The sequence below is a fragment of the Bombyx mori genome, chromosome 22, assembly GCF_030269925.1.
Source record: "Bombyx mori chromosome 22, ASM3026992v2".
In the NCBI taxonomy this organism is placed as follows: Eukaryota; Metazoa; Arthropoda; class Insecta; order Lepidoptera; family Bombycidae; genus Bombyx; species Bombyx mori.
In genome coordinates this window covers 17,819,236-17,832,933 of record NC_085128.1, presented here as the reverse complement: position 1 = coordinate 17,832,933, position 13,698 = coordinate 17,819,236, and the positions used below count along the sequence as shown (strand labels likewise).

Below are 13,698 nucleotides of genomic sequence, written 5' to 3'. Positions count from 1 at the left end.
GGAACGAACGTGTTTTGCGTCGTGTATGAACTTTGGAACAGGTTCGTATTAGATGTCCTGTAAAATTTATTTTGTGGCTGTGTGGTGGTAGGCTCTGACGGCATAGCACCACTGTTTAACTGAAGAATACCACGCATTGCCGCCCACAGAGTTGAATATCCCAGTAAAGTCGAGAACAACAGTCTTTATGCTCACTTCCTGCATACCGCATTGCTCCTTCGATACTGCTACTACGAACAATTTTTTTATTTATTGCTTGGATGGGTGGACGAGCTCACAGCCCACCTGGTGCTAAGTGATTATTGGAGCCCATAGACATCTACGACGTAAATGCGCCACCCACCTTGAGATATAAGTTCTAAGGTCTCAAGTATAGTTACAGTTAGATGATGGAAATTAGAAAGAAAATCTCAAGACGGCCATTAATGACGCTGAAATTTATGCCATTACACGCTTCAATTATTTTAATTACATACACGTGTCAATGGTAAAAACCATACTATAGTTCGATTCGCTAATGAGGTTAGTTAAATCTGTAAGGTCAGAGCTAAGTGATTTAGCCGAATTAAATTAATTATCACTCACTAAGCAGGTGCTAAGTTGTATTGATAATTTTCAGGGTTAAAGAACAACCTGTTTATGGTTCGAAATAAATTATATTCGAATGGGTTCACTAGTAATTTAGTGATAATTTCTAACTCAAATACTTTAGAGATAAATACAGACTTTGGGAATATTCAATGCACATTAAATATTTGATAACTTCATTATAGCTAGTCCAGTCCAGGCTAGCTGCAGTCTGTTCATTTTAACTCGTGGTAGGGTACTATGAATCTCTATGGGAACGTACTGTGGCGGTAGCCATCATAGAAGACAAGATATTTGATAGATACCTGAATTTCGCTTACGACATTTTCAAGATATGCTTGTATATACAAGTTCCGAACAATAAAATTCGGTTAACCCATAGATACAGCCCACAGAGTTTCTCGCCGGATCTTCTCAGTGAATCGTGTTTCCGATCCGGTGGTAGATTCTGCGAAGCACTGCTTTTGCTAGGGCCAGTGTTAGCAAAATTCCCGGTTTGAGCCCCGTGATCTCACTTACTAGTTCGGTGAATCTAGAATAACCTCTTGAGGTTACTAGAATAGGTAGGTAAAAAAATAGCCTTCGGAGCATCGGTACTGAGCAATATCACCGGCGCATGTCTTCCCTTTGTTGTTAAATCTGCCAAAGCACCATCATTCTGTCTACTTTTACCGCAAACAAAAACACGTAGATAAGTAATTTATTCCAAAATAATTTAAACTTTAATTTCATCATGGTAAGCTACGGATCACATTAAGCAGACTACAGTACCAATACCAGCACAAGAGCACAAACATTATATTCCAAGTTTCTGGTTCTAAATTGTTACCACAACTCAAGAGAACGTTACTAGTGAGTTCAAGCCACTATTTTCTATTGACGGCTACTTTGAGCTCCTCATGGGGGGCATATCCCCCAAAACTAGTTTAATTACGTCCCATAACAGACAACCACTAATGAATGTCAGCGTAATTATTGTCATCGTAAAATATTTGTAGGTTTATAGCTCACGATTACTTTATGATAACTTACATAATTGCTGATTTACAAAAACTTGACGTTGGATTTACGATTCTTTGATGATGTTGTTTGGCCATTTGGTGTAGTGCATCTGTGGTGAATTGGCCCTTGTATTTGAATTCACTCAATATCAATAAATTGTCGGAAAATATTCTAAAGTACTCAAGTACAATCTATAACCAGAATTCCAATAAAACCTGCTTTGAATGTCTCATCCTCGTCATGATTTAGTCATTAATCAGTATTGGTTAGGTAACAATCTCACCAGCAAAGTGAATGAACAAGTGTAAACTTAAGCTATTCTATCTACTTAGTTCATTCTTTACTCAATGCTTATCTGTAAGAAAAAACATCCGCACTTTAATGTTTTTTTTTGCATAAACATTGATGTACACATCCAGACGAGCTCACGGGTTATGGGTAGTAGCTGGTAATATCCTCATACGCAGCATAGCCTATAGAAGTTCGAAGCCAGTGTCAACTGTGTTATATACTCATACGCAGTATAGCGTGTAGAAGTTCGAAGTCTTAGTGTCTATAACGATTATAACGACTGTTCTATAATTCAGGCGTTAGACCATTATCTTAGACCTTTGTCTTCAAATCGGAACGATATTTGGCGTGAGATCAACAACCAGTAAATATATTACTTCTATTATGACGTGCACAATACTAAAGTAGCGGCTAGATGCCACCAAGCTCCCAGTGATACCACGAATTTAAAGATAAAATTAAAAAGACCAACATCCAGGGATCGGACGTCGTGTTTCGCAAGAGTCCGGCAGCTCTATTAGTTGCCATTCAGTGACCTGTCGCCAAGGAAGGTCGCCCGGTGTTGATTCCTACGACCAGTGTGACCACTATTTAAACCCTTGTGTTGGACTGGTGTGGATAACACCTCAAAAATTAAAATGAAGAACTCAATTGAGGGTAAATTTTCTTGCGTTTGCTCTCTTATTTGACACAAAGTGATTAATAGGGCCCCTAATTTCTACTGCAATACTTGGTAAAAGAGATCTAGGTCAGTTTTGATTGACGAATGGTAAAGAAAATTACCAAAAATCACAAGAAAATACCTTCAGCTGCCCTGACATGTGGTCGAAATCTCAACAGCATTGTATAGTGGTTGGTCCACTCTTAAAAACCGGTACTCATGACTGTTTCATAGTAGAAATATGCATAATGGAATATTTTTTATTGCTTAGATCGGTGGACGAGCTCCACCTAGTAGTTAAGTGATTACCAAAGCCCATAGACATTTACAATGTAAATGACGCTACTTACCTTGAAATATAAGTTCTAAGGTCTTAGTTTTTGCGGGATAACGGCTGCCTCACCCGAAACGCATTACTTTTTCACGGCAGAAATTGGCAGGGCGATGGTACCTACCCGTGCGGACTCACAAGACGTCCTGCCATCACTAAAAATTGCTCAGTATGAGAAGTGTTCTAAGTCGTATTGGAATTTCAGCTATACTCATAGTAACCTTTGCTTAGCAAGTTTAGTATTGATGATACTTTTGGTTATCCTACGGCTCAATTTATGGAACGTAGTTTTCGCCATCTGTGCATCTATGCTACTGCATTGAATATTTTATGGGAGTTTGTATCCTGATAAACCGAGACATAAATGTTTTAATGTGAATTTCAAAGAAAATTTGTGACGCGAACATTTTGAATTACTAACACAATATTATATTTACAAATTACAGGCTTAAGTAATTTTTTTAATGACAAACTTACTTCTTTATTAAAGTCATATCCACAGTAATACTCTCTGATCAGCATCTCACGCATCTAGCTATCTCTATCTAAAACGTAAACAATCTCGTTCGAGTCGATTTCAACAGAGCGACGTCGGAATGTCCGCAACATTACTGTTAACTTGCCTAAAATATTGCTGTTCAAGACACACCGTATGCTATCATTATTGCTGTCAATTTTATTGACAGACTTAAAACGAGTTGGACTGGACCGACGATTTTAAATAAGTGTCCATTAACTGGACGCACTTGTCCTCATAGTGTCAGAATCTGGGGGACGGTTAGTTTCAAGATAACAAAAAGGCTAGCTACTGAAAATCAATGCGCGGGATAGAAATCCATGGAAATTGTCAAAGGAGCCCTGTTGCATTTTTTATTACTATTGCTATATGGGTGGACGAGCTCACGGCCCACCTGGTGTTAAGTGGTTACCGGAGCCCATAGACATCTACAACGTAAATGCTGCCACCCACCTTGAGATTTGAGTTCTAAGGTCTCAGTATAGTTACAACGGCTGCCCCAGCCTTCAAACCGAAACGCATTACTGCTTCACGGCAGAAATAGGCAGAATGGTACCTACCCGTGCGAGCTCACAAGAGGTCCTATCACCCGTAATTACGCAAATAATTTTGCGGGTTTTGATTTTGCGGCATGCAGAGCAACAGCGAGAGCCTTAGCATAGTATTTTTATTTTATTTTATTGCTTAGATAGTTGGACGAGCTCACAGCACACCTGGTGTTAAGTGGTTACTGGAGCCGATAGACATTTACAACGTAAATGCGCTACCCACCTTGAGATATCATTTCTAAGATCTCAGTATATCTCAGTATAGTAGATAGTATATGTCGTCGTTTTTTTTTTTTGTATTTAATCCGGCACCCGAGCAGGTAGTTTAAAGAGTCACAAACTATAATCCGAACGGGATCTGACAGTTCTAGCGCTAAGTCTTCAGAATCACAAGATACGATCTTGCTAAAATGACAACTACTTATAGCTTAACATATTCGCAAACCGCCTTGTTATGCTTGCGGGGGCTGTACAATGATATGGTAGGACCAAGATCCAGGTTCCTAGTCCCTGAAGTCCCAGTCAGGATCGATATTAATTTAGCATTCAACTGGATTTCAATTCCTATACGTCCTATAACATGTTCATTTTAGTGTGGGACTGATCCATGTGGAACGTTGTAGTCTGAACACTCTTACCCATTTATTGCACCAATACAAATCCCGAAGCATTTCCCTTGGACACTGTGTGCCCAAGTTTGGACAATAGGCTGAGCCACTGTGGAAACAATTCTGGACAAACGCACATATTATGGATAAGATTGAGTTAAAGGCTCTATCGAACTTTAAGTGATTGAAAGTGTATAGGTGGCCTTAGCACTATTCGGTACGACCTCGGACAGCCTTATCTACAAGCCATTTGCTATATACCACATCCTTCTACCACATATCAAGAGTCATTATTAAATATAATTCAAGGCAAAAGGCCAATCGAAAAGAACCCTAGCCGTTACACCAAGTCGCACTGCTCTGAGATTATTTTTAATTTTGATGTTAAAACATATTTCATTTTTGCATTTTGAATAAGAACGAATTTTAATGGAAAAACGAATTGATTCAATTGATTCTGGTGCTTACGATCTGTTAACTGAGGACCTGCTTGAAAATTCTTCAAGTTATTGTTAAAGGAAGTGTCAAACAAGAATTAGCATTACGTTATTCTCTTAAGTTTTTATATGAATTTTAAATTGATTTGATAACGAATTTTAACGATGCGGTTTGAGTCATTCCCGCGCCCACGTCAGACTAAGCCTAGATTTGGCTCAAGATAACGATATAGAAATACAATAAACAAGCTAAACATATGACTTTAACTAAAATATACGTCGTATTTTATTGAACAGTCGAAATCTGATATAATCTCAAAGCCTAGGGTATTCGCATATTGAAGATTCCTTTACTTCTTGTCCATAGACAAAAAAAAAACGTAAGTTGTAAAAAACATAAAAAGGTGCGAAGAAAACAAGTCCTACTTGTTACTATGTATGTTGCGCAATTATTGAGACCTATAAATTTTTGAGGCAAGTAACAATTTTTATGATATCTATCGAAGCGGTCGAGAATATTATCAGGCATGTACCCAATCACTGTGAGCTTAATACAGGAATGCAGGCGTTAAAGTAATGCTCTTGACTTTCAGAGTTTTTAATTTATCACGACATTCGACTGCCTATTTCTGCCGTGAAGCAGTAATGCGTTTCGGTTTGAAGGGTGGGGCAGCCGTTGTAACTATACTTGATACCTTAGAACTAGATCTCATAGGTGGGTGGCGCATTTACGTTGTGAATGTCTATGGGCTCCAGTAATCACTTAACAGCAGGTGGGCTGTGAGCTCGTCCACTCATCTAAGCAACAAAAAAAAAAGTTCCCAAGTCAACTACGATCAGCTCAATGATAACAGAAGACAGAGCCCAGTCTGCTTGCCACTTCTATTTCATTCTACCCTAGACTCTGCATACCGCATACGATGATTGTGTGTCGTAAAAAGACAGTACATATACATAGATTTAATACGCCACCTTCAATTATTCAAATAATCTAATGTTCTCTGAGAAATTATTCTAGACGACGGCTTCATCTCTTTTTTACCATAGCTCCACCTGTCACCGGAGCTGAGTTCGTCCATACTATTTGAATCCACTGCGTTAATCCACAGGACATTTCCAAGGAACCGTTTGGCTTTGGAATGAAATTCCTTCCAGGGTGCTCCCCAAGAGCTGTGACATCTACTTTTTCAAACGAGCTTTGAGAAGAGTCCTTAATGATCGCCAGAGGCTTCGCTGTGACATTGACATGGGCAGCGACGGTGATCACTCAATATCAAATGGGCTGTATTCTTTCTTGTTTGTCCAAATTGTAAAATAAAACATCTATGGATGAATGTCTTTCAGAATTAAGGAACCGGCGCTCTGGTCCGTAGCTTATTCCAACAGTTTGTTTTAACTTTAATTTTAAGAGTAATATTAATTACATGATAATTTTCATAAAACACTACTTGTTTATTGAAGTTTACTAATTAAAGAAAGAAAACGCAATATAGTAAGTCAAATCAATGGCATGGCCATTAGCTGTTCATGTAATTACATAAATACTTGGCTTGGCTTAAACATGCGGTGTTGCATAATTACTTGGATTGCAATTAAATCGTTTTTTTTTTGCTTCTTAACAGAACATTCTTTTAAGTAGCCAATAAAATTATTTTATTACAGTTTTATATCTTCATTACTTATACAAGCGGACCACTAAGCGTTTTCAGTTAACAAAAACGTGATAATATAAAACAATTGAAAGTATGAAAGACATAAAAAAGTAAATCATTCACGATATTCATTCCCCTGTCACAATCGTTCAGCGATTTACGTTCAAGTAAAATCGATATTAAATCGATTCGTCTGAATCGTTATAGAACTGTCCATAAATTGTTTGCGAGCAATCGACAAATAAACAAGAATCGATCCTAAAACCCAGTAGCCGAGAGCTGTCTCGATCGTAGCGAGTATAAGAGAACTTATACTTACAAAATGAACAAAACGAATGATTTATTACGTATCGATTGTGATATCGAATGCTATGTTTTGTCTCTTTTCTTCGGGGTTTATAGTGTGTCTTAGTTTCTTTTATTCATTATCTTCATTTTGCTCCTTTTTTAATTAATTTCATTTGGTGAATAAATAGTGTTAATATATTACTGATTTTTAAACAACTTTGTACAGTGTCTTTAAGTTAGTGTTTCAGGCGTTGATGACAATCCGTGCAGAATTCCACCACCGGTGAAGTTATAATGGAACCCCTAGGCCTTCACGTTGGAATCCGTTGTAACACTAGTGACTACCGGCCTTTGCTGGCTTATCTAACATTAGATTTCGGAAAGAGCTTTCATATTTATGTATGACTTACTTATACTGTATACTCATTATTGTTATACTCTTACAATATCAATTTAATGCAAAAGAGCTTCTAACATATTTGGCGCTCATTCTGTCGGTCTGAATGAGTTCCAGTAGCTATTCTATTTGGTGGACCATGGGCCGATCACCGATGGCCATAAAAACTTATTACAAGCTGAGTTTCTTCTTGTTTTAATTTCATAGTAGACGGTAGATATGTCGCTCGTAGAGCTCCTAAAGCCCTTTCTTCTTGTTTTAATTTCAAAGTAGAAAGCAGACATGTTGCGCGTAGAGATCATAATAATCAAAAAAAAAATTAGAGTGGCGAGTAAGGCAGAATAAATCACGAATTCTGTCGTCCACTCGCTTGATAGACCAAAAAGAATCTCATATGGGTCTGGATATGATTGAGACCGTAAAAAAAGCTGTAAAATCAGAGACATCGAAAGCATCAATCAATATAGGATAGTTCAGACTAGATATGTTCTCCCATAAAGAAGAAGAGGTAGCCTCCGAGTCACTATCCGCGAGTCTCTTTGCGCTATGAAAAATAATCGATTTATAATTAAATAAAAAAAAAAAAAAACATTTAGTTGTAATTTAATTAATAGTAGCACATTAGGTAAATTTCTGACAACGATACTCGATATGCTTCGGTCATAACGGTGTTGCGTTACAATCGTAAAATATTTTATTGTTCCTCGATTAATAAACAAGTTAAAAAAATACATAACTTTTTTATTTGCCTACGACGGCGGCTGAACTGTCTGCTCGCTTAGTGATTTTATGAACCTGCTCGAATAAAAGTTTGTTAAGCGCTTCCCTGACCTTAAAACTATAGGAATTTAAAGTACAAATACTTAACATTCCTTTATCAATAGAGATACCGACCTGTGTGCGAATGGTATGCGCGATTTTTAAGACATCAACTGATTATGTTATTACTGACGGAAAATTAAGGATTTAATTTCTTTTCTTTTTTTTGCTTAGCTGGGTGGACGAGCTCACGACCCTCACCTGGTGTTAAGCTTTTACCGGAGCCCATAGATATATAAAACGTAAATGCCGCCACCCACCTTGAGATATAATTTCTAAGGTCTCAGTATAGTTACAACGGCTGCCCCTGCTGCATCATGGCAGAAATAGGCAGAGTGGTGGTACCTATCCTTGCGGTCTCATAAGAGGTCCTCCCACCAGTAATAAAATTTATTTTACATAACTTTATATAAGCCTTTCGCTTTAGGTGATGTCACTTCGAGAACATAAAAAATTTTTGAAAAATATAACCTGTTAATTGAAGATAATCCGAAACTAAATTACTTTACTTTATAAGTCTTTGTGACCTAAAGGATTCTTATACCAAACGATGCGACAGTGCTATGCTAGTCCCGGTAGCCACTTATCACCAGTTGAGCTGTGACATCCTTCACACGTTTAGACAAGTAAAAAATCGCTAATCTCAAAACTACTTTCATTTTGAAAACATGCAAATGCTACTTTTAATTTCTTTCGAATCTTGTATTTACGATTGTGAAACTCTATAACATATAATGAATTTAGATTCTAATAAATAACTAATATAATGTAAAGTTTTATCGTTAGAAAATGTATTAAAAACGAGCGAAAAAAATAAGCGTTTAATAGGAATTAAGTATTAACAATAGATTGACAGAATTAATTATATTATTTTGATTAACTTAAGAGAGTTAGTGATTTATTGATCAATTTCGAAATGGGATTTAAAAATGTAATTTAGATAAATTCTAAACTTTAATCTAGTCAGAATGATTAGAGATGATTTTATTGTAGGATTAGAAAGTATTTGGCTGAGGTAGAAAGAAAGTTTTATGTGGTCGGCTCATGCTGGGCCTCAAGCTATTCATTATTTTTGAATTCTACCCAATCGATCTTTATGCTTATTGCATCGGCGAACGAACACACGGTTGACAAATATAGACAGAGTAGCCCATAGACATCAAAATGTAAACGCTACTGGAACATGACATCGATTGAGTTTTTAAGTTGATCATAAGAATTATATTATTAAAACGACCGAATTTGATACTAGTTCTTTGGAGTCTGAAATAATAAATAATCTGGATAATAAGGCTAACGTACAAGCCTAAGCATAGATGTAAATATTTAAAAAACAATAGTGATTGCCGCTATTTAAGTAACGTCGAAGATAATAGGGCCGCGAAGGTGTTTTTTGGCGGCAGTCGTGTAACCCGCAGCCCACTTAGTGTGTAGGCCCAATAAAACATGAATGACGCCACCCGTCTAGAGAAACGACGAAGGCTCTTTTGTATTTTATATTTTTCACACTGGAATATAGGGCTGCTTTACAGAAGAAATAGGCAGAATTGCAGCGCTTACCCGTGAGGACTTATCAAGTAGGCCAAATAAATATAATCAGTCGGGCTGTCCGTACAGTCCCGCTTTTGCAGGTTAGCCGTCGGAGCTCCGTAGTTCGTGAGGAACGTTGACCTACACGACGACCTGGGCCTCGAATCAATGCGGAAATACATGAAGTCAGCATCGGAAAGATACTTCGATAAGACTATGTGTCTTGATAATCGCCTTATTGTTGCCGCCCCTGACTACTCCCCGAATCCTGATCACGCAGGAGCTAGTTACCGTCGACGCCTTAGACACGTTCTTACGGATCCATCAGATCCAAAACCTTCGCATTAGACGCCTTCAGTTCTAACACTAGGAGCAGGCTTAGTGACTCCGGTAACCGTACTCATCGAACTCGACAAAGAGGTCGACGTGCAACCTGATCCATGCATCAACTCGCTGAGTTTCTCGCCGGATCCTCTCAGCGGGTCGCGATTCCGATTCAGTAGTAGTTTCATTCGCAAAGCAGTTGCTGTTGAGTTGTTAGGTCTCCTTCGGAGGCGCTCGTGCAGCTGTTTGCAAATCTCTCCCCTTCTGGCTGAGCCTTTGCTCGCCCACCTGTCCTGGTGAAACTGGTAAGGTCTTCAGGCCACCAGTAATTCTTCAATCATAAAAAAGTCGGGCTGTAACACATACGCTACAAAAATGTGTCTAGTTCGATCTACCTTTACCACTGCTTAGTACATGACTCATCTGTTGGGTATATACACTGGTGCTTGAAGTGTATTCAGGAACCGCACAGTTGGTACATCTATCTTTTTTTTTAATTCATATATCGTCATAGTCGTAGAATAGTGACGGATCTGACAAATATTAAACTTCACAGGGCAGCCATTTCAAATAGTCATGTTAGATTTTTTGTCATAACTTTTTAGATTCAAATTCTGTAATTATGAAAATTGGCATACAAGCAAACAAAAGGATTCGTTTTAAAATAAAATAAAAATAATAACTTAAAATTACACAGTTTTCTAGAAAAATCACATGCTTCATTTTACTTTGGAGTTGATACAGTCACATAGTATTATCCGACATTGTTCCTCGGAAAGTTACTGTTGAAGGAATGACGGAAGTTACTTTACGATCATGTTCTATTAACTTACAGAGTAATATTTTGGCGGATATGTTATTTGTCATATTATATTATTTTAAATTTTAACCGCAGGTAAGTATTATAGGTCGGCAAGTGGTCAGTAAGTAACCAGATTAGGATGTCTTAAATAAAACACAGACTAATTGGTCTTACTCTTTTTTAATCAACATGATATACATTATGCTTAAATTAAGTATTTATTATCAATAGTAGGTATTCTTTTATTACTATATAGACTAAGCAGACTATAATGTTGACTCTATTTGGATATGATTACTGATTTTTTGGTAAATTACTAACCTAAAAATTTAAATACTAATCATTATATAGAATTTAATTATAAAGAAAAGAAAAAAACATTAATTAAAATGAAAAAAATCTTAACAATCACAACTTCAGAGATCAAAATAATAACAATAAAATAACTAAAATTATAAAAAAAAACCCTAGTGCACAATTATTCAGTCGGATTCATTACCAGCTTCAGTAACATTACGTCCATGAGTTAAACTTCTGAAAAATTTATGATATTTCGTGGGTATTATTGAGGAATTGCAAAGACTAATAAGATTGTTATATTTATCATTACTGATTGGAATTAGACCTACATAAGCTTTCTTTAAGGCTGGAGTTCAGACAATTCTTTGTATAAATTGAACATCCGACCGATGCTGAAGTCACCGAAGTCACCTAAATACAGCCATTTGGACGCTGCTCTATAATGTTTCCCCCTCATGTCTTCTTCAATCAAAGTGCTTCCGTCATACTTATCCCAAGCTGTCCGAACTAAGCTTTCGCTAATCGAATATGTACTTAAAAACATGATTTTACAATCCTCTATTGTTGATGATTTTTTTGGCAAAAAATAATTGTTAGTGAATTGACGGTTATGCTTTAAAGCTCTTTGAAGACCCCTTTTCTTCTGCTGTTTTGTAGTATAATTCGCAACATACAACCATTGTTTCTCACAATCACCTAATTCTCAAAACTTATCAAATGCACCCTGTCTTTCTTCAAGGGTCAACATAGTGTAACATTTACTTTTACACGCGCAAGTACTGGGTAGGCACCCATAGTTTTTGAAGGAACAAAAAGGCCCTTTTTGGAGGAGTTTATTTCCCGGTATTTTTAAGCGCTTTCTAGTAACTTCTTTTCAATCATCGTAATTTCGGATTCGTTCTTTACCTCTACATCGAATACGAGGCACTGGAGGACACGACTGGCATGAGGACACAACTGTGTTGATTGAAGGACAGTTGCTATAGTCCGCTTCATCATGAGTGCAACAACAAAAATCGTTACAGACTTCGCCATGGCCTTTTGCTGGTAATGGCAATCGGTTAATCGGTTGTGGGAAAGGTGATATATCTGATATCAAGATAGAGGTATTTAAAGGGCTTAAAGCTGGGCTGATATTTAGGGACACGGTATGTTGATTTTCTGACGAGAGTAAATCTGGTGTGGAAGCATTTTGATATCCAACTATAAAGTGATTTTCTCTAAGAAAACAAGTAGAGGATGGTATGTTTTGATTCCTATTTTCATCTGTAATACTTTCGTTTGCTCGGTGTACATCGTCTGCAAATACATTCTCATAAACGTCGTTCATTTTACTATTGCATGGCGTACTCCTGGAGGTAAAGGTGAATGGCATTCTGAAAACATATTAGTATGTAAAAAATAAATAAATTCTTAATAACACAAGTTAACGTTTACGCCTAAGGTGAGGTTTTACACCCTTAAATTGATTCAGAACAAAAAGATTCGGAAGTACAGAAATAAAACAATTTACTTCTTTTTATTTATACAGGTAAAATATTACTGAAATAGGATTATTTTTTTATAGAAAAATATATTAAATATATACAAATAATCATTTTTTTAAGTAGAATAAAGCTGGATCTGAATTTAGTGCAAAGAACAAAGTCGGATGGTCAGATACGACTATTAGATAAAAAAACATGTTCATTGAATAACGTCGGTTGTGATCACCCGTCACTATTATATCCATAGAAAAATGTAGTATAGTTACATACAATTTTAAAATTCAATTTTTTTTAAAATATAACACAAACTCTTCAGAATAATGTATAATCCGATATCCAACATTCTTTTTATGTAAATAAATTTTTTAAATGATTTTTAATTTTCCGTAGAAAACCGACAGATAGTCAGAACCGATACTTTATTCATTTACTTTAGTAAATATGGTTTTAATACAAAAATTAAATAATACCAAAAGTTTATACATAATTAATTAACCTACCTGGAGTCCCTGGTATACAGTCCTCCTCATCAGTGCACTCTTCATGAGTAAAATTCGTAATTTGTGCATTTTTGCTTCTTTCTTCCACCAGTTTTAACATAAGCTTTGATCGTCCTGGTTTCATTGTGACACACCTTTTAACACGGTACGTAAGACTAGATACGTAATAATTAATAAAAAGGTAACTGAGGTAATCTAGTGTAAATGTTTAAGAAAATTGAATCTAAATACAACGCGTGGGCAACTTCGAGGAACAATGTCGGTTGCGTGGATACGTCGGGAGTGGGAGGGCCGGGCGCGCGTCGTGCAGAGACGATTAAGCACAAGCGTCATTTTACTATGAGCGTCTATCAAATCCGTCATTATACCGACTGCTTAATTTGAAATCTAAAATACATGTATTTTTTTTTTAATGTAGCAATAATATTTAGACAATGTAGTATCCAAATATGGTAAAAAGTGGATTTTGGATTTTTTTCAAATCCGACATTATTCTACGATCATGACGATATGTAGTTTAGAATTCTTTCACACAGAAACATTATGAATTCGGGGCCAATGCCAAGTGAGGTCAGCATATTTATTTTAGTTCTAGCCATTTTATTTGCAAAATGTC

General features: G+C 36.6%; 1 long non-coding RNA gene across 1 annotated transcript; it reads right to left on the bottom strand.

Moving 5' to 3' along the window:
• Positions 1-10,959: 10,959 nt before the first annotated feature.
• On the bottom strand, positions 10,960-13,340 carry LOC134201019 (uncharacterized). Its single transcript, XR_009976174.1, has 2 exons — positions 13,083-13,340; positions 10,960-12,471 (listed from the first exon to the last, which is right to left on the bottom strand). It is a non-coding gene; the product is annotated as an uncharacterized LOC134201019 (long non-coding RNA).
• Positions 13,341-13,698: the final 358 nt, after the last annotated feature.